The sequence below is a fragment of the Lepisma saccharinum genome, chromosome 5 (genome assembly GCF_977018435.1).
Source record: "Lepisma saccharinum chromosome 5, izLepSacc3.1, whole genome shotgun sequence".
In the NCBI taxonomy this organism is placed as follows: Eukaryota; Metazoa; Arthropoda; class Insecta; order Zygentoma; family Lepismatidae; genus Lepisma; species Lepisma saccharinum.
This window is the reverse complement of record NC_139233.1, coordinates 49,781,434-49,803,083: the sequence shown is the minus strand read 5'-3', so window position 1 is coordinate 49,803,083 and position 21,650 is coordinate 49,781,434. Positions and strand designations below refer to the sequence as shown.

Sequence of the window (21,650 nt, the reverse complement as noted above, 5' to 3'; positions counted from 1 at the left end):
GGGGACAGAACTTGGGATGTGAATGATGAGAGATTGCCTCCGATTAACATGGAAAGCAAGTACGTACAACAACCAATAAAAGGAACAAGGTTCCTACTTTATAGACTTGCTGGTTACACTTGTGCGCCCAAGTATAGGGATGGTATCGATACGATACAAGACAACACTTGGCAAAGACTCGGTTTCAAGTTGTAAATGATTGTCTCGTTCTTGGTCTCGCCTCGATATACAGCATATACATAGCACAAAATATTTTGTACTGACATTTTTCTGTTCGATGCACAGTTTCGACACTGCAAGCAGGGGTAGCTCCAGAAGAGGACAGGGACGAAACTTCAATTTGGAAGATATAGATGTGTCGATATTGTCGCGATCGTCGATACCAGTCTTGTCCGGATCGTCGATACCTGTATTTTCGGTATGCAATGGCGTTAATGCTTTAAAAACGGTCGTATTAGTAGTAATATTATTATTTTACGGTAGTCGGATGGCAGCGGAAATTGACGGTTTTAGATCGTTATTTGTCCAGTGAACTTTTTGATTTGATTTTGGCTATTTAGCGTCGCTTTTCTTCCACTTTTAGCTAATCGCGACGATGAGGATGAGTAATTACATGATGACCATGCAGGGATTCACACCAGGAACCTTTGGCGTCGTAGCACGCTGTGCTAATCACTTCTTACGGTGTTGTGAGGGGAAATCCTTCACATCGATGTTCGTACCCTGACCTATCACGTCAAGTTCAACTGAAATAACAAAACGCTCTTTCTTGTAATGATGCGACTTTTCAACCACTTAACAAACGGCGAAGTGTTCTTCACCGATGAACAGTTTGTTAAAATATAACTCCAGAATCACGTCTGCAGATGTTGGAGATAGCATAACACGGCCGCCCATCCACAACGAGCGTGAATTGAGTGGGGTGCTTTAGCAACATGACTTTCCTTGTCTTCATGCACTACTGCTCCACATCATTGTGTTCCTTGGCTGTGGCATTTGGTGACTCCCTCCCCCTCCGCAAATTGTTGCACCCAGCGTCTCTCTTTCATTGTTAATTGTCGATCATCGAAGATACGGTGCCGGGAGCGAAATGGTAGAGGCGCCCTCATATATAAACCTCGTATCCAATTTGTTCATCTTTAGAAGTAGCAGAGCGGGTGAGGAGCTAGGAGCTTCTTCAGGTGATCCACCTAGAAGTCATGGTCAAGCGATCCCTGGTGAGCCAATTTCTACTACAGTCTGGATATTTTCATAGTGCCCTTGAGTCTTTTGCATCGGTAGTTTGGGAACGAGTCGCGCAATCCGAATCGTCCAATTGTCTCGCGAGGTTGTGACGTCATCTCGAGCAAGTATCAATCATATGAACTGGCGCCAATGCTCTACTTGGTTAGTAGGCTCGCTGACTTGCTTCGCGCATAATACCAGGGACTTTATGAGAATTATCAAACTTTACTTTCATTTCACTTGCTTAAAGAAACAAGTTTAATTGCGATAAAAGGCAAAAGGGTTGTGGGTTAATCAAATTCGTCCACTGACTGTATACTTTTATTAAATTATATCTCGCAATAAAGACACTAGATAGTGCTCTAAGCATTTGATATTTTTTTAAAAATTGAGAAATATTTTTGGCCTTTTTTCTGACGTTTTCACAATATATTGTAAAACATTGCCATTCTTTTGACTGTAATTTAATTATTGCTGTTTACTTATATGTAATGGAATAATTAGTTTTTTTCTGTGCTACTATCATTACTAGCTCGAATCTCACACTATTCAGAGGGTCTCTATTTTAATCAATGCAGCTTTTTCCAGCTTATGGAATGTAATTAAGTAATTCCTATTTAACGCCTACTGTGCATTTAAGGGAAAGGCATGTGTTGAGGGCTAAATTGAGTAATCGCCGTCGATTAATTGATTCGTTTTATTTTACTTCGCTTTCTTGTGGTTTTTTGGCTAATTTGCGAAGATGGGGATGAGCCATGATATGATGAAATTGATGACTGGACACTCACAAACATCCATGCCCAGGCCGGGATTCGAACCCGGCACCTCTGGTGTCGTAGCGCGATATGCTAACCAGACAGTTAAAAATTAAGAGTATACCTAGCAGTCCACAGCTTTCGCCTAGGGAGAGATGGTCGTAAATTCGCCACTGGGGTAATTGTAGCATAAATTTGACATTTGTCGTAATTTTAGTACAGGGTTGGCGGAAATATGAATTTTCATTATAGTTGCACATTCTATTACCTAGCTTCCATTTGTATGAAAGGTAATGTATTCAAATAACTTGCAAACTATTTGCGATGACATGTCCTTGCTTTTATTGTATTCTTGTTTTTGATATGGTGCATTGTTACAGAGCTGATTCATGCAATTTTTAGAAATATATTTGTGCCATGCTGATAATGGCAGAGTTAAGGCATAGGGCTTTCATCCATTCAGCTTTTTTTCATTACGGCGAACGTAGAGCTTGTGCAACTAGTCTAATTATAAAATGTAAACGTGTTGAGATATACGTGTGTAGGTGGGGACCAAGAATCATAGGCGCCCGCAACGGGAGGTTCACAGGGGCACTTGCCCCAATACGATATTTGGAAAATTTTCATATAATTCAAACGGTGAAGTTGTAGCTATATTTATTACAAATTATATTGTTTTCTGTGATTTACAGGTTCTAAGTAATCGAAACTAACTGCCACCATGTCCAACAAAATAACGAGAGAACTTTTTCACGAGCCATCAGAATCATGCTGACTGCCGTGTGAGGGGTTGAAAATTTTTGGTTGGGACGAGACTGGGAAGGGAATATTTTGTAAGCTCGACCTTCGGGAAGATGGTGAAAATCTCGAATTCTATACACAATTTTCCCCACAAGTGATTATTCTTTGCACTTCTGGAATAAAACCTGACAATTTCAAGAAATTTCAGACACTTATGGTGCAGAAAATACCAAGAATATGATCCTTTGGAATTTCTCGCCTGCCTGTAAGTCGAAAAGTCTGGAAACCATTTTCTGGAATCGGAATCTGACTCCTGACAATTCACAAGCCGTCATTTTGGACTTTTTTTTAAGTACCCTCCGACACGTAAAAATATGAATCAGGGTTAGAATGAAGGAGAGCAGATTAAGTGGTCTCTGTTTTATATCTGTGCATCTCTAAAAGTACATAGGTAAAGGAACTATTCATCAACAAAATAATATATGTTTGTAGAAAGGAAGCAACGCGAATCCAGATTCTATTAAAATAGAGGACGCAAGTCTGAACTTGTGATGGACACCAAATTATTTTCTATTAAATTTCACCTATATGATTTGTCTCATAAAATGTAAATTTATATGACTGTAGGGCAAGTTGTAAAATTTTACTCTGCCCCCCCCCTCCCCCAAACCCATACTCACACATCACCTTGTAATCGAGGGATTCCGGGTTCGATACCAGGTGGACAGACATTGCACGGTGATTCGTAACCAAGTTTAAACCGTAGGTCACAAGTCTATCTATATATATATATAAATGGATATATGTATGTGTGTGGGTGTGTGTGTATGGGTGTGTGTGTGTGTAGATGTATGTTTGTTTGTGCCAGCATAACTCTCGAACGTGTGGAGCAATTTCAACCAAACTTGGTACACGTTATCACTTGCAATCTGGAAAGAATACTTTGGGAGTAAGACACCCCTGGCAGCTCTAGGGGTGGGGTGGGAAGGCGTGACATTTACAAATAATCGAAAACCACCGATATTAAATTCCGCACAAACAGACATCCGTGACTCTATGCAATCCGCACAACGATAGTGTTTCTCGGGTTGTCTAACATTCAGGCTGTGTTGAGAAAACGACCGATTTTAGTGTGGAATTCATAGTTTTCGTGACACTCCCAATGCGGTTCAACTTCAAGTTCATCACCAATCGGCATTGGGGTGAGAGGGGGTGAAAAATAAAATGCCACAAATGACCTAGATTAGTGTCGAATCCATAGTTTTCGGAGTCGCTAAGCTAATTGGTGACATTTACGATCACATTTAAAATTAGTTACATTTTACACTATAGTTAGAATTCATTATTTTCCTGTCTAATACAAGATTGGGAAAAATAAATACCCGGGCAACGCCGGGCAATCAGCTAGTATACACATAATATCAAGTACAGGAAAGAAGCATTGGGATACAACATAACAAACAATTGAGTAAGTAAAGTCCGACCGGTCAGAGAAAAAACTACAGAAATTCCAGACTTTTCGCCTCCAGTTGTGGGAGTTTCAAGGGGGAGGGGGAAGCGATGTTGATACACGCCTGATTATTGTCCAGTCGTGCACGACACCTTGTGCTGTCAACATGCACCCTTCGTTCGCATTTCAGGGAGAGGCAGTCAATCGAAGACCCGTTCGCTTGCTACGCGGAGGCAATCATTTTAATAGGCTTCGCCTGTTCAGGGTCCCACCTGTTTCGAAAACGAGTCGAAACATCGCGCTACGACGCCAGGGGTCTTGGTTTCGAATCCTTGCGTGACCATGGATGTTTGTGAGTGTCCATTCATCAATTTCATCACATCATCATTCATCCCTTATCTTTGCAGATTAGCCACAAGTACCACAAAAAGCGAAATAAAATAAAGCAAATCAATCAATCGAAACGAAAAATTTGGCAACGCAGAATACCACGAGAATACCATGGCAACTCGACCAAGGCGATTGGTTTAGCGGTTCATGTGACTGTGACTTTCGACGGAAAAGAAAAAATAGAATTTCGAAGTTTATTTTCTCTCGGAACAGGCTTTAATACGAGCACACACATACTATATTTAAAGATGATAAAATGTTCAAATTTAAATACAAAACGGCTGCGTCCAGTATTTTGTAAATTAACAGTCAGACTGTTAAATTTTAACGGTAGAATATTGTAAATTTCATAGTAACTTTTAACTATTCATCTTAAGCAAAACTATACCCCTCACCTTTGAAGTACATAGAACCACACGGATGTGTATTGAAGATATTTCTGTGAGAGGTGGGCTTAATCACACATGCACCCCTTCATTATACTTCTGCCTCAGTGCAATTCCAAACGCTTACGAGCTTCTTGACAGCATTACAATGACTCTGCACTCTGCACAAGCTAGAACTAGTTTCCACAAACCTCTAGCATTAATATTGACATAACATATTGCAATAATGATGCAATTAGCAAGACACAGAGACAAACGTATTCAGGATATATTACATCTTAACACGAAACTTGAAGCTCCGAATACCATCAATTAGAATGCCGTTATGGAATTCGTGCACGCATTTTGTTCGGCCAGCTTTGAGGAGTTCATCTGATATCCGTGACTCTGTTCTGACTACATTGTGCATGCTACTACGTGGTACAATTAGTATTCTAAGGAGCTTTCACCTCTTAAGACGTGTGTTGTCTTATAAAAATGGAAATTCCTGTCTTTGACTCTGGCATCCTTAAACCCAAAGGTTAAATGCAGCAGCATCACCTACAACACCAACACTATCCTGAACGTCATCAATCCATTCTTTGCTATCCTTGCCAATTTCAGATTCATCGTTATATTGTTAGAAGTTTTCTTTACAATATGTAGTTAAAATTTAACAGTTTGCCTGTTAATTTCAAAAACAGGTTACAGCCGTTCCTTTGTTTGAATCTGAATATTACATCGAGCATAAAGATAGCCAATGATTATGCATTACAGTTTTGGGCACCATCAATATATTCTTTAAAAACTCATTCAGAAAATTTGCATGTGAAACGAAAACCTTAATTTCTCTAAGCGACTTATATTGGCACACATACAAAGTATCATAGTTGCATCAAAATAATAATACAGGTGCCCGATTCCATGTTAAAGTACTGGCAGTGCTCGAAATGAGGAGAGAGGGATGGCATCCTCACAGCCAAGAAAAAAATCAAGGAAATGTTTTGCGTCACGCCATAAACGTTCATTGAAATGTTTCAAAAATCATTTGGAGATAGTATAATGTTACGTTCAATTCTGCGCTTTTGTTTATTCTATAGTACAATTTATGCCAATTTTTTATCGTTTTCTTTTCTTAGGTCCTGTGTCTGCTTCTTCTAATTCTACTATCTATCACAGATGCTGGAAAGAAGAAGAAGAAAGAACAGTGAGTATTTGTTCTTTTATCTTCTAAAATTATAATTGATTCAGAATTCGATTAAAATAGAATAACGTTATCTTGTAAAACCAGATAGAATTCACTATACAGAAATCTATTACTAGTACTAATGCCAATTGTTATTATTTTTATTATTATTATTATTATTATTATTATTTACATGCCGTGAAGGCATACGGGGAGTGGTTTGGAGGTAGGGTCCCACACATTCACAATCTCGGTGATTTTGTCAGGTCATCTGATGAGCTTCACTCTGCGACCGCCTGTACCTCGCTCACATTTATTAGAGGCTGGGATGAACCCCTGAGTCACTTCATGCAAGGACTTTGCTGGAAAAGTTTCCACACCGGGAATCGATCCCATGTCTCCCGCGTGACAGACACCATACAGACTGCACCACCGCGAATTCACTCTCTCGGAATTTACACTTAAGACGAAATATAGGCAGCTGTTCCAACCTACCGTTGGAGTCTCCGCTTTCCTCGTCCTCATGTTTACGTGTTTCTTTCTCTTCTTATTCTCCATTATCTCTCTTTCTTCCAGTTTTCTTCTGTTTCTCTACTTACTCCTTCTTTTTTGTTCTGGTTCGTACGTATCTCTATTACTTTGTCCTTTCATTCCTTCCACATTTTCCGTTCTCCTTCTTTCTTTTTGTTTCACCATGCTTTCTGTGATTCTTGCTAGATTCTTTAAGCTTTCTCAAATATACCATTTGAATGTGCTAAGCCCACCACCGCCGTGATGCGGAATTACCCTTGGCAAGCTGCCACAGGACAGCTGTTGTTACTCATACTTCTCAACTGAGATTGCAATCCCGCCAGGGAATACATCCACGAGGACGACTGGAGGAAATATCCATCAAGGTTGGCCGCCAGTTGAGTTGGCCGTCAGTGTCAAGCCCGCATCACACGGAACTGGATTTCCAGTAGGAATGCCCTAGTTGGCGCTGGACTGGCTACCCATTTGCTAGTTTTCGCCTCACATGATACTTGTTACCTTACTTGTCGATAGACTTTTGTTCCCATGAGACATTGCGCAGAGCAGGGAAGCTAAAAAGATGGACGAGCAATTTGAAGAGTGTTGTAGAAAATTTACTGCTTTGTGCTTTTATTAAGAATTAAAGAGGAAAAGTATGGACTAGAAATTTCTTCGAAAAAAATATGGTAATGAATGCGTACCGAACAAGCTGTTTGATAAAGTCGGGTATGTATATTCATACATGAGATTCGCAGGATTCATTCACACCAACACACAAAAAAATGTCAAACATTTAATACACTAGTAATAATAAGGATTTTAATTTTCAGCTAAACATATTTGTCATGTAGGCTACACATCTCATCGCTTTACATAAATGCCTAAAATAATGAACTGAACACGAATGCACTGAACGTCATCTCTTTTCTTTTTTTCTTATCGAGAAACTAACAAAAACAGCCAACACTCGGAAACTCTGCTTTGCAAACTCATGTTCTGATTGACTGTTCCACAGATTCCAGTCGAGGAAAGCCAGTAGCAATTAGAACATGTTCTATTCCTCCAACAGTCAAGCTGCCAGCCAGGCAGACATCACATCCTGGCAGGTAGCTAATTCAACGCGCTAACTGAATATCCAGTTCCGTGTGATTCGACCTTATGTTCTGGCGAAACCACAAATGGTCATTGCAGAATTTCTCTTCCGCAGCCACCACAAGAAGATCGTGAAGGACGACCACAAGGACATCTACCACGATCACCATTACTTCCACCACCATGATCACCACCACTACCACAAGCACAACGAGCATCACAAGCACTACTACTACAAGAAAAAAGAAGTCCATGAGCACAAGGACCACCACGGAGAGCACCACCGAAGATGATGTTCGATAACTGTGCCATGACTGGTGAGTACATTCTTCTTTATCTGATCAGTGACGTAGATGCTTGGTTAAAATTGAACTACGTGTCCTTGGATAAATGAAACAACATGCCGATTGATCTTTCTGACTGTGCATTTTAAAAATAAGCTAACCATTTGTTACAAGTATGTACACCATTGCTTAACAAAATCATGTCAACGAAGTCACAGAATATAAACTTGTCAATTCAAATCTGGACTCGCTTCCTAGGACATTTAGCCATTTTTAATCTTGACAACTTTACCGCTCTAAGACTTCGTTGAGAATCTTAATTCGAGTCTCTCTGGGGAGAAGGTAGGTTCTTGATTGTTAGACGTTTACTATCTAGACTGTGGTGTAGATGGTTGAAATCTAATAGATGGTAAGTATCTCATTATTAGACTATATAGACGTACATAATTGAAATCCAATTGATAGCAGGTTCCTCAGTGTTAGACTTTTACTACCTAAACTAAGACGTAATGTTTAAAATCCAATAGACGTGGATGGCAGGCAAAACAGCGGCAGTGAAAATCAGGCGAAACCAGAGATGGTTCTGTATCTCAGTTGGTAGAGCAAAATCATGGTGTGGTGCATTCGAGTCCTGGTTGAGCCTTCATTTTCCGCTGAAATTTTTACATAGTACATCTACGTGTGTCAAAATTATAAGGCAACTGAATATATACAAGCAAAATACTGATCTGAAACTTACCTCATACTATCACGCATGTTCCTACTGTATTTCCCCTTTTGGGCTTGGGACTCGTCAACTCGATCCTTATTGGGACATTCCACGAAAAGTGACCCTAAAAAATAAATAAATATAATCTTTTTTATTGTGTTTTTAATTTCATTAAGGTTTAGATGTTTGTGCATGCATGTAATTTACACATTTCACCAATAGAAGTTACTAGCATCTGCAGCCTATATGCTTCACAGACTAATGAAGCCAAAATTTGCTACATTTTAAAAGCATCACACACCTAATGCACATTCACGAATGCTTTTCATGCATTCAGCCTATGCCATCACACGCGACTTTTTTCATTTCTTAGCAGACACCACAAAGTACTTCATAATTCTATGAAATCAGTTAATTATAACAATTTTAATCCAATCTCTTGTCTAGAACTTTAAATTTTGCGTGTGAAATGTTACTCATGTAACGATGGAATGCCCCTATTATGTGTTCAACTTGGAAATATTGAAAATACCATTATGACGCTCACATTACATGAATTTTAAGAGTTCCATATAGTTCTATTGTATGTACATAAAGGAATAAGATCGAATCTATTCTCATTTCAGATTTGAAGAGATTCGTCTTCAAAGTATCTTGTCTCACGAATAAGTATGGGCATCATGTAAGTTGAAGTTGTACAAGGATTATTTAATTATTTCTTTCTACCATTCAGCATCTGAATGTAAATAGAAACATACAGCCTATAAGCCACCTGTCACGTCTTTTATTTTTAAAACCAAAATTTCCCAAATTTGTGTCATTTATACATATGTCCTTGCAAAGATGAAAAATATGTATACAAATGAATGAGGTCCTGGGTTCGAGTCCCGGGCAGGTTGCGGATGTTCCGCTGTGTTTGTTCCTTTCATAAAGGTATAATTGTCATCAACCTTATCATCACGATGAATCTGCAGGGTAGAAAGGTAAAGTTACTACCCCTGCACATTGCAACATACCATGAAGGCATGTCACAATCTCGACCATTTGTGGAGGTGATGTGATCAACACCACACTCCTGCTGCCTTTACCATCAAGGGTTGTCCTCTCCAGGTACCCGTTTATTAGAGGGTGGGTGAACCCCAGAGCCTCTCCATGCAGGGAGGTTGCCGGAAAATCAAAGACACCGAGAATCAAACACAGGTTTCCAGCTCTACTGATTGAATCACCACGGCTCAGTGGCGGCGATTGGGTTCCAAACAGGGCGGGCAAGGTGCCAAAATGGGGAGGGGGAGCAAAGACATTATATTTCCTTTGTAGATAAGGTTTAGCATAATGCGGGGGCAAAAGTGCCCCCTCTAATCGCCCCCACTGCACGGCTTTATACAGGTAGAAAGGCGTATTTAAAAAACCAAATTCCAATAGACCAGCGACAACTTTTGTATGGCACCTATTAATATGATGCAATCGTATGGAGGACTAGAACGCAGAATTATTACACTTTATGTACACATTTACAAAAATGCTCTACAAAGAAAACGTGTCACTTTCATTTTTAGTAATATACTACAAGTCACGTTTAGAATAACTAACTTACTTATATTAAGGCTTAAACATTTGAACGCAGAGAGAGAGAAGGAAAGAATGTTTCAGTTGTACATCATTGATAGTTTATAGTTGTTGATTTAGTTTATTTTACGTAGCTTTTCTTCCACTGTTGGATAATCGCGACGACGTTTAAGAACGGTGATAAGACGAGACCAATGAACGATAGGGACAACACAGAGGATTACACTGAGTGTGAGTACAGTCGCCAGAGCCTCGTTATCCTGCAAAATGCAGTGCAGGGTGTACTACGTGCAAGAGAGATTGACATTTGAGTGTCTTCAACGACAGGCAAATAGTTTAGCTTTTTTAATTATTTCTAGATTTTTAAACATAAGTTAATTACCATTCTAACGTTCGAAATGTAGCCAATAGCATCTGAAGCTCTGAACAATTGAAGACATCCTGTTACTGACGAAGGATATTTGGTTTGCGCCGGCATCTTTGATACAGTGGTTAGCGTGAACCAGGTTCAGTATCAGGTTCACATTCTGTGCAAGGCATGGATGTGTTATTCTGCCTGTCATCTAATTGTGTTATGTTCTGTCAATGGGCATCGCCAGAAATTTTCGCAAGGGGAATGGTGTCAGGCCATTGATAAAACTTGATTACTAGAAATAATAATAATAATAATTATTATTATTATTAACACAGTTATAGGTGTCATTTTACAATAATAACTATTAAAAAGTTAATAAAAATAAACCACCTTCATTCCAAATGTATTGTTGTTCTTCTTGTTGTTCTTGTTATTATTATTATTATTATTATTATTATATAAATGGAGAGACATTGCTTCTCGATGTACCATATGAGTGAATATTCAACACAAATGTTGTTCATTTCTCATTATTATTCGTACAGTTAGTGTATTGAAATTCATAGTAATTGTATTTTGTTATTAACTTTTACACACTTCGTTCAAGAAAAGCCTCTAAAAGTTAGGGGGAAATTTCATTCATAAGTTCATATTGTGTGATCTGTCACAAGAAAACTATATTCTTTGGAATTTTAGAAGCTGGGAATCATTTATTCTTTGGATTAAATGGTAGAATATGTCAATATAACTTGGTTCCTACATTTGCACTGTTTTTTTTTTTTTGGATCTATGGGAGTTTATACTTTCATTATGTTTTTTCGAATACTAACTAAACGAACTTTATGTTATTAACAATAAAAATAAGAGGTTTCTGCTTTTTCTTAGAATTTGAACAATGCTAATTTCCAGGGGGGGTTGACTTACCAACGCCCATGCTTCTGTCTGAGCAGATACAGAAATAAGAATTGGGCGACTTTTGAATCACCCTGTCGTAAAATGAAAAGGAAGGATAATCCGATTCAATATTCACGAATTGGCGGCTGCAAGTCAGGCAGGTTTGCTGACAACCTGAGCCCGCCCACCTCCACCTGAGAGCAGGCATATGTAAGTCACACAGACCACGCGTGACACCGTTCGCAGCATCCGTGACACCTCTCCGGTGAAAGAGGAGATGAGGAGAGAGAGAAAAAATTAAGAGAATCTCGCGTTGCATGATAATTTCTCGAGGTTTATGCACCATACTTTCTGATTAGAAATTTTTAGGGGGAGTTTCGCGGTAAAAGTTGTTTGTGAAAGTGGCTCCGCACGGGTTAAAAAAAGGGCATTTACGTTCTTAGCTCATGAAGACATTCCTTGTCGAAGATCCGCTCGTGTGACATATGTGACCCTCCAGGGCTGCGAAAGGTCAGTGTCTACCTACGACACATATGGCTGTGCCATAAATTACATGGTTTCGCTGACGTACCAACATACCTGTATTGCATTCGAAACCGGAAGATAACCTCCTTATAAAGTTGGGAGTAATGCAATGAAAGTAATCCCATTACTATTAGGTTACTTTTTAAAAGTAACAATGGTTACTGTACATATCTTCATTTCTGTTACAGTACTAAATTGAGAACTTACTCTATACGAAAAAAAAATAAAACTAAAAGACCTGGAATTCTTAACCGACCATTTCATTTGATTTTTGCAGTCAACAATAATATATACATATCGACCATTAAGCAACTACTATAGAGGTATAAAGGAAATCAATCTTAGTACCGTTCTCTACATGGTATTCAAGCGCACAGAACTCAACATGAATCAAATCAAATCAAGGTAGATGCAATTTTCGTCTCTTTGTGATGATTGTATCTTGCTTCAGTTGCTGCATACGGAACAGCAACTGGTAAAGGTTTCCTGCGATGTATTTCTGTGTGTATATAAATGCGCCAAAAAGGCATTACTAGCAGTTAATGCACTTTAATGTGAAGGATGGCGCAAAAGTCATCATCGTATTTGAACTGACATTTATTTTGACATCTTGCTGTTTATATCAGTAGTGTTTTGTCAATTAAATAGAAGATACTCACGAAATTTATTGTGTGCGAAAATGAATAAGTATACCCCACAAGAACGTGGAAAAAATGTGACAATTTTGCGTGGTACTTTTCGTGGCAGAGTATTATCCCGTTTTGGTGATTTGTCATGGCCGGCCAGGTCCCCCGATTCAAACCCCTCTAGATTTTTTTCCTTTGAGATATTTGAAGTCATTGGTGTATGTGAATAAGCCAGAGACGTTACAGCAACTAAAGGACAATATTCAGCATGAGATTGAAAACATTTCCCCGCAGATTTCCAACACCATGCAAAACGCAATGAAAAGAGCCCAAATTTGCATCAATTCGAATGGTGGTCATTTATTCGATGTTATCTTTAAAAATTGAGGACATGAAACTTACAAGTATCAATAAAAGTTTAACACAAAAAACGCTACTTTGTTTAATTTAGAACCCAAGCTATAGGCTAAGAAAATCAGGTGATGACTTTTGCGCCACCTTGTATTACTGGAATCAACATATTTGTTTCAATTGACCCATTTTGGTTTCTGTGTTAACAACCGAAAATCAATAATCCTCATATTTCTAACTTCCGATACTCGGAATGAATTAATGACAAACAAGTGCAAAATAGAGCTACAAAATACCACATCCTATAAGTGGCATGCTCAAGTCAGAAATCATAGACCTTGGTACCAAAGCATGAATCTACCTCGGGCAGTGGTTGTTTTTATATTAACAATGCGTACAGGCCATGTATTAGCAAACCAACATTTGGCTCGTTTAAAGATTGTGCCAATAACTTCCTGTCAATGCGGAGAAGCTAATCAAACAATCAACCATTTATTTTTTGAATGTCACTTAAGGCAACAACACCGATACTCTTTATATAATAACTTACAACATGCACAGGTTCCATTTCCCATAACCTTATCTACATTAATATCTGAACCTGGTACTGCAGTTATGTGGATACTTTATAGTTTCGCTCGAAAGCATAGGTTTACAATCTAAACAGCCATGACCCTCACGACAATTTAAATCCCAAAGACCTCGCAAAGTCGTTATATCATAAGAACAGAATGGACTACAGCACTCAATAAGTCAATAGTGTTTCGAAGAAAATGAAAGATATTTATCAACAGTTTAGAACATATATAATAGTACCTGAACTCAGCAACTTTGTCTAGAAATCGCAAAAATATTCTGTGTGAGCAAAGACAAAAATAAATAAATAAAGAAGAAGACAAAGAATTAGTTTGCTGAACTGGAAGATATAATAATATTAACCTCATTATATAAATTGTACATAATGAGGTTTATTGTAGTATTTAGGATGGTGTTGATTTGTGTTGTATTCGATATCAAAATTATATTTTAAGCAATTCATGTCCAATATAAGAGTACATAATATATAGGTAAAAAAGATACTGCAGGTGAGTTTTAAATTAAGAAACGTACAACTAAATCTTTTTTTTTCTGGGGAGCATCTGTAATGTATTACTAAAATAAGTCCATTCCACTTCTGATAAAATCACAAACCGCACGCTAGATTATACCATACAGTTGGAACACACAGACCTTAAATAACAGGGAGAGATAGAAATAGATAGGTAGCCAGAGATAGATACGTAGAGAGAGAGAGAGAGACGGCTCTGTGACTGAGTGCGTTCAGTGGTCGACTTTATGTCTTCACCGAAGTTAACAGGTTCGAATGCTGCCGTGGGCATGGGTGCTCTTTTGTAAATTTCACGTCATCAATTTCATCCAATCATCACTTATCCTCATCGTTGCGTTTGGCCAAAAGTGACAGAAAAGCGACGTAAAATAACAAAAATACAAATACAGAGAGACCGAGAGAGATGGGGAAGGAGAGGGAGATCTTTCTCTCTCTCTTGTTTCATTCTCTCTCTCATTATCTCTTCTTTCTTTCTCTTACCTTCATCTCCCGGATAGCGTAGTGGTAACGTCCTTTCCTTGTAATCAAGCAGTTCTGAGTTCGATACCCGGGTAAAGCACTTTATCGTTCGAAGGATACAACTTTAAATTGTAGGATCAGTCCCGATCTGTGAATATAAGTTTTTGAAAAATCAAAACAAATCTCATTTGTCTCAATTTTCTCCTCCCCCTCTCTCAGAGAGAGAGAGAGAGAGAGAGAGAGAGAGAGTGTGTGTGTGTGTGTGTCTATCTTTCTCTTTCTTTCATTCCCAAGTCCTCTCTCATTCTCTCCCTCTCTTTTTCGGCCCCCTTCCCTCTATATCCAAGAGAAAGAGAGAGTGCGAAAGTCTCTTCTCTCCTCTCTCTCTCACTCACTCTCTCTCTCTCTCTCTCTCTCTCTCTCAAGCATACACCTCACAGGTAACACCGAAAAACCAACTGTTTCAACGATGCCGTAACCCGAACATGTCTTCCCACATATAATAACGAACAAACAGCTTATCTAAAAATAATTACGAAACTATTCCAGTTTATCCATTAGCAAAGTTCGGCGCAAAGACAAACGCATTCCAAAGACGTATTATTAAGAGGCATAATCGGTGTTGGAAAGGGAAATTCGCCATTGTGCGCGCTCTCTGCTCTGAAAGCTATAGCTCCTTGGGGCGGAATCGGGTGTAATAAACAGCTTGGGACGTTCCCAGGTCTTTATGAATATTGCATTATAAGCAAATCTCATTGTTGGGCGCTCTGGAGTGTGAGAATTTCCACAGCTGCCTCCTATTCCTGTTGTTGGTTACCCAGAACGAAGCTTTGTAAAGAGGGGTTTGGCTATAGGAAGTAGTAACTTTGAATTGCATTGAACTGGCTACATTGTCTGATGGAATTCATCTAGCGGAACAGCTACGAAAGGAAATAACCAAGAAGATACACAAAGCCTACGAAATGGAGTAAATGAGAAAAATAACACAAAGCTCTTGTAATATACAATTATATAAAGAGCATATATTAAGGTTAATATTTTAATTGGTAGGGATCAGGGAAAGGAAAAGTGCAAATAAACCATGGATTACTGAAAGTATGCTGAAAAAATGGAGGAACGGAGAAAATGGAAGAATGTAAATACAGAAGAGGGAAGAAATAATTACAGGATACTGAATAACCACCTAAGAAGAGAAACTGACAGGGCAAAAGAACAATGGATGAAACAAAAATGTGAAGAAATTGAAGAACTGGAGAAAAGAGGAAGGTATGACTTGATGTATCGTGAAGTAAACTGCTTGGGCTTCCAAAAGAAGAAATGGAAAACAATGTGGATGATAGAAGACGATTTTGATTTTGATTTTGATTTTAAAATTGTGGGAGCGTCAGCACTTAGGCTATTTTGCTCCCGTCACATTATACGGTGGCCAGCCCCTTATCATTACAAATAACAACTCTAGCGTTGCATAACTAAAAATGTTAAAATGTTCTGACTTCTGTTAAAAGCTGAGGCCGTAAACAGACACTCAGCACACACAAGGACAACAAACAGGACAACACACACAAAATTATACTGGCCATAGTGCCAGTCGCCAGAGCCTCGTTAGTCTTTAGTCCAGGGTGCACTACGTGGAAGTGAGGTTGACTTTTGGGCGCCTACGTGGAAGGTCACCCCTTACACCCCGATAGAAGACGAGGAAGGATGTGAAATCACAAAAAAAAAAAGGAATATCGAATGTGTGGGAAAAGTACGTTGAAGAGCTCTACCAGAAAGAGAATCGCCCAGACAGTCTGAATGTAGAAAATGAAGACGACGTGCCTGATGATGAGAAAGGATAATATATCCTGAATGAAGAATTTGAGCAAGCACTCAAAGAAATGAGGAATGGTAAAGCAACGGGCACTGATGAAATTCCTGTTGAACTTATCAAATGCCTGGGAGATGGAAAAAGAGAAATACTGCACTTATGCAATGAAATCTATGAGAAAGGGGATTGACCACAAGATTTCACGGAGACTGTTTTGGTACCTCTGCAGAAGAAAATCAATGCCAGAAAATGTTCTGAGTACAGGACAATCAGCTTGATATCTCACTCGGCAAAAATTCTTCTAAGAATTCTGAACAGACACCTATACTCGAAGCTCAGTGGCGAGTTAGAGGAAGAACAGTTTGGTTTCAGGAAAGGAAGTGGTACAAGGGATGCAATTGGTTTACTGAGGACCATTGGGGAAAGATATTTAGAGAAAGGAAAGGAGGTGTTTGTAGTATTTGTAGACCTGGAGAAAGCCTTTGATAGAGTGAATTGGGTTAAACTTTCAGAAATTCTGAAGAAAATTCGGGTAGACTGGAAAGAGAGGAGACTTCTAGGCAACTTATACATGAATCAACGAGTTAAAGTGAGAACAGGAGACGAAATGACAGAAGGCTGTGAAATTGGAAGAGGAGTACGACAAGGATGCTGCATATCGCCTACTTTGTTTAATATATATTTAGAAGATATAGTGAAAAATTGTTTCCAGGGAACAGGAGGTGTCAAATTAGGAGGAAGAAGAATAAACTGCATAAGATTTGCTGATGACATGGCATTATTCGCTGAGGAAGAAATAACCATAAATAGTATGTTAGAAGAGTTAAACAGCAGCTGTGAGCAGTATGGGATGAAGATTAATGTAAAGAAGACAAAGACAATGGTTATAGAACGGAAACCAAAGAATATTAATGTGAGAGCAAACAGTGAAAGAATCCAGCAAGTGGATAGCTTCAAGTACCTCGGATGCACTATAAGCAGTGACATGAGCTGCAACCAAGAAGTGAAAATGAGAATCTCAATAGCAAAAGAAGCTTTCAATAGTAGAAAAAATGTTTTTTGAGGACCCATGGACATAGGTCTAAGGAAGAGATTAGTGAAATGTTTTGTGTGGAGTGTAGCACTATATGGTGCAGAAACCTGGACGTTGAGAAGAAATGAAGAGAAACGACTCGAAGCTTTTGAAATGTGGACATGGCGAAAAATGGAGCGTGTAAAATGGACGGACAAGGTAAGAAACGAAGCCGTACTGAAAAGAGTTGGTGAAAAAAGATCTATACTGGAGACCATCAAGAAGAGGAAAAGAAACTGGTTAGGACACTGTCTAAGAAGGAACTGCCTGCTAAGGGATGCCTTGGAGGGAATGGTTGAAGGAGGAAAAGTCCGTGGAAGAAAGAGATATCAGCTTATGGATGATATTAAATAAACTGGGTCGTATGCTATTACGAAGCGTAAGGCGGAGAATAGGGAAAGCTGGAGATTGCAGTGAAAAACCTGCCAATTAGGCAGAAAAGAATGAATGAATGTGTAATACGACAGGAGTTACACGAAATTGATTTGGCCAGAAGCTCACTCTCATTATATCCATACTTATCACAAAAAAAATCATGTTTGTGGTAAGAACTTGATTGTCTCCCACCAATAACTTCATGCCTTAGCTTTTCTTTGTTTACATGTAACGTCATCAGTACTAGGTCATGGATCACACGATGACAGCAATACATTCGACAATGTGTCTTCAATAAGTGAATATCGATTTGGTTTCAAAGTGGAATATTTCTGGTATGAAAACACACATTTGCGACTCTAATGCTGATATTGTATTGTGATCCGTGACCTACCACTGATGACATTTCATGCCTCTGTCCAGGCCTTGCATGTAAGAAGTGTTGACTACGTGTAACTCAAACAAAAGCTGTTTCGTAGCCCTTTGCTTTAAAAGAGTTGTTGTATGTACCAGAGATGGTCTAGTAACGGGATAAAAGTGAAAGATATCTACGATAGGAATGCAATACACAAACATAAATTTGTCAATAACTGTTTGTACTTGAAAAGAGTATGGAGGAAGTGGAAGCAAATTTGAAATTTGAGTTGTTTTAAATACTGAACAAGACCATTCTTAGTCCGCTGTAAGAACGTAGTCATCGTAAACAAATTCACGTATATTCTGACACATCCCATTGGTTGTTTCAAAGGTAGCTTGCGTGTAACATTATAGTGCATGTTATAAAACCATACCACTCAACATACTTGCTATATTGAAGTTATGGGACCCAATATTATGAGCTGTAGAGTTACGAGTAATATATTAATGCGTAAAATAACACGACAACTAACACATGGGAAAAGCTACTATTATTCAGAAGCCATATGGTTTTGTTTACATTAACTTCGGTCTTACAGTGGATGTAAAATAATGATCATCGAAGAAGAAAATTTAAAGAAAGTTTAGGAAGCAATGGAAGCTAAGATTAAGAAAAATAATATTAACGAACTCTAGTCTATCTCAGAAGAGTAGTAGAGGACTAGGTAGAATTGATACGAAATAGACATTACGTCTTCAGCAGATAGTTCGTTCAACGTCTTAGCGTTAGGCAACACACTTATGGCAATGCAGGAAGCGAGTTTCTTTTTTCTTTCTTTCTTCAGTATCTAGGTGTCGCATTTTTATTGCAGGCAATAGTACAGATGCTTCTTTATTGATGGAAATTCTATTATATTAAGAAAATTCCAGATGCTTTCTTTCTTATGAAGGTTCTATTCAATTAAGAAAATTCGGGGTGCTTCCTTGCTGATGGAACTTTTATTCTATTAAGAAAATTCCGTGTGTGTCCGTGGCTGATGGAGATTTCACTTCTTAAAATGGAAGGCGTTGATCGAAAATTAAAACCAGCGCTTCCTTTTCCTTCCAAACCACTCGAATCACGGCAAGTACCGTAGAAACTTTAATGTGTTAAAAGACCGCCCCATATGGAGCATGCGATGGGAACAAAAGAAAACAAGTGAAAGTGTTAAGAACACTATAGTTTAATTCTTTCGGTTCTATCGCTTCTTTTCGTGTGTGCTCAACCGTATGCATTATTCACAAACAGCCGCAGGTGTGATAGTGAAAGTAAACATCATATCTCATTTCCTGTTTTGCACAGATCGTGAAGAATATGATGCAAGCGACATGCAACTATGGCGGCATCAAATAACCATTAGTTGAGAACGCGATATTCTCAACAAAACTGATTGTTACATCTTCCATGCACGTTCTTGTATTCAGTTTCAGTTTGAGTAAAATAAATTATTGAGAACCGCCTTGCGGAGAAAGCTTGGTCCTATCTCATTTTGACTATTGTGATAGTGTATATGCCGATTGTAGTGACATTCTGGAAAATGATATTTAAAAAAAATCAAAACTCATATATACGCTAATTATTAAGAGGTATGATAATATGACAGAATATGTGTATTCTAATATACGAGGCTGGATTAGAATGAATGAAAGACGTAAGTAAAGAAAACTAGTGTTCCTTTATAAAGTTCTTTTCAGGGTGTGAAATCATTGAAGACTGGTGGGGAGAGGAAGATCTTAATCTACACAAACATTGCACAATATATGTGCAATTATATATATATATATATATATATATATATATATATATATATATATATATATATATAAGTAAATTACGGAACAGTTGAAATGTTTTTATTATGTATAAGTTTTTGCTTTCTATTAATATAAATGAATTAGATTTATTCTTGTTTTATTTTTATTGTGCTTATAATGTTACTGAAAGAGAGACAGAGGGGGAGGGACTAGAAAGCATTCAACACTCGCAACTACACTACTTTCTGTGTGTTTTTGATATTATCCTTAGTACAGTATGTTTGAAGTCGCAACTACGTAGTTGCTTATCTTTTGTAGTTGTAACATAAACTCCCCCCAGAAATTTTTGGTGGGGGATTGTAGAGGCCAAAATTGTTGATGGGGAGAAATCCCCCTCTGTCCCTCCTCGGTTTCGTACCCTGGTTCGTTCTACAGTAAAAACTTTAGCCATCACTAAGATATTACTCCCATTAGGAAACCCAGATTTATCCAGAAGGTCCAAAAGTTCCAGTGTGTTAAGAATAAAAATTCACAACTGAATTTTACTATATCGGCGGCTGGAATGCGCTCTCACATGAAATAAGAAAATAATATTCAATAGGTATTTTAAGAGAAAGTTAAGAAGAAGTATTATGGAATGATGATACATACTTTCTTGCTTAAGAAGAAACAAAAACAAAAAATCCCTGGCCTGAGGTTAGTCTATTACGAAGGGTGTATGTACGTTCTTTCTTTAGTGTGAATTACACTATGATCTAATGTAGAGGCAGAAAAGTTATGGTTGAGTGTAAAACAAGGCATGAGCCTCAATATCCTCCATGTAAACCAAGAGGTAATAACATTTTCTGTCTGTTTCTCTTGCCAACTTTCATTACTATCACTTCTCTCCCATCTTTATAAATTCACTGTCGTTTCATTCTAATTACGTCCAGCCATTTCGCGATAATACCGTACCTCCTTTTCGCTATTACCAGTTGTGAATGCAGTCACTCAATGCATCGTCGCTTTAGGCTGAAGTTCCAGAGAAATTATGGGCTTGCTTGATTCATGCTCAAAAATTATCTCACCCGATGCCAAAGAAAACGAAGAATGGATGATAAGTTGCAAGGAAGGCATTACTAAGGTAATTATTTTTCAATTAAAAGCGAACTTAACGAAGATGTTCCCTTAAAACAAAAGCAAGCTCTTTTTAGTCTTCACGTTTTTATTGCTTCTAGTTTTGCAAGGTCATTTTGAAAGTAAAAGCCAGTCTCTACGTTTTTCAAGGTACTGAGATGGAGGATGTACAGAACAGAAGCAGAAACTAGTTTGCGGGCAGAATACTAGAATATGATAGCAGTTGAAAGATATATTAAACATAATTCAGTGGCTTATGAGAAGAATACTAGAATATAATGACAGAAGATATAGTAGAAATAGAACAATTGCTTGACTGGAATATTAGAATATGATGGTAGTTAGAAGATATAGCAGAAATAAGACTATTACTTATGAGTAGAATACTAGAATATGATGGCAGTTAGAAGGTACAGTAGAAATAAAACATCTGCTTACAAGTAGAATTCTAGAATATTATAGCAGTTAGAAGATATAGTGGAGATAGGACAACTGCTTATAGTGAAATACTAGACTATGATGACAGAAGATATAGTAGA

At 38.2% G+C, this 21,650-nt stretch overlaps 1 long non-coding RNA gene across 1 annotated transcript; it reads left to right on the top strand.

The window, feature by feature from the left end:
• The first annotated feature begins 1,145 nt into the window (after positions 1 to 1,145).
• LOC145988358 (uncharacterized) lies at positions 1,146 to 9,470 on the top strand. The gene is made up of 4 exons (XR_014441744.1): positions 1,146 to 1,217; positions 6,065 to 6,132; positions 7,829 to 8,030; positions 9,333 to 9,470. It is a non-coding gene; the product is annotated as an uncharacterized LOC145988358 (long non-coding RNA).
• The last annotated feature ends 12,180 nt before the right edge of the window (positions 9,471 to 21,650 follow it).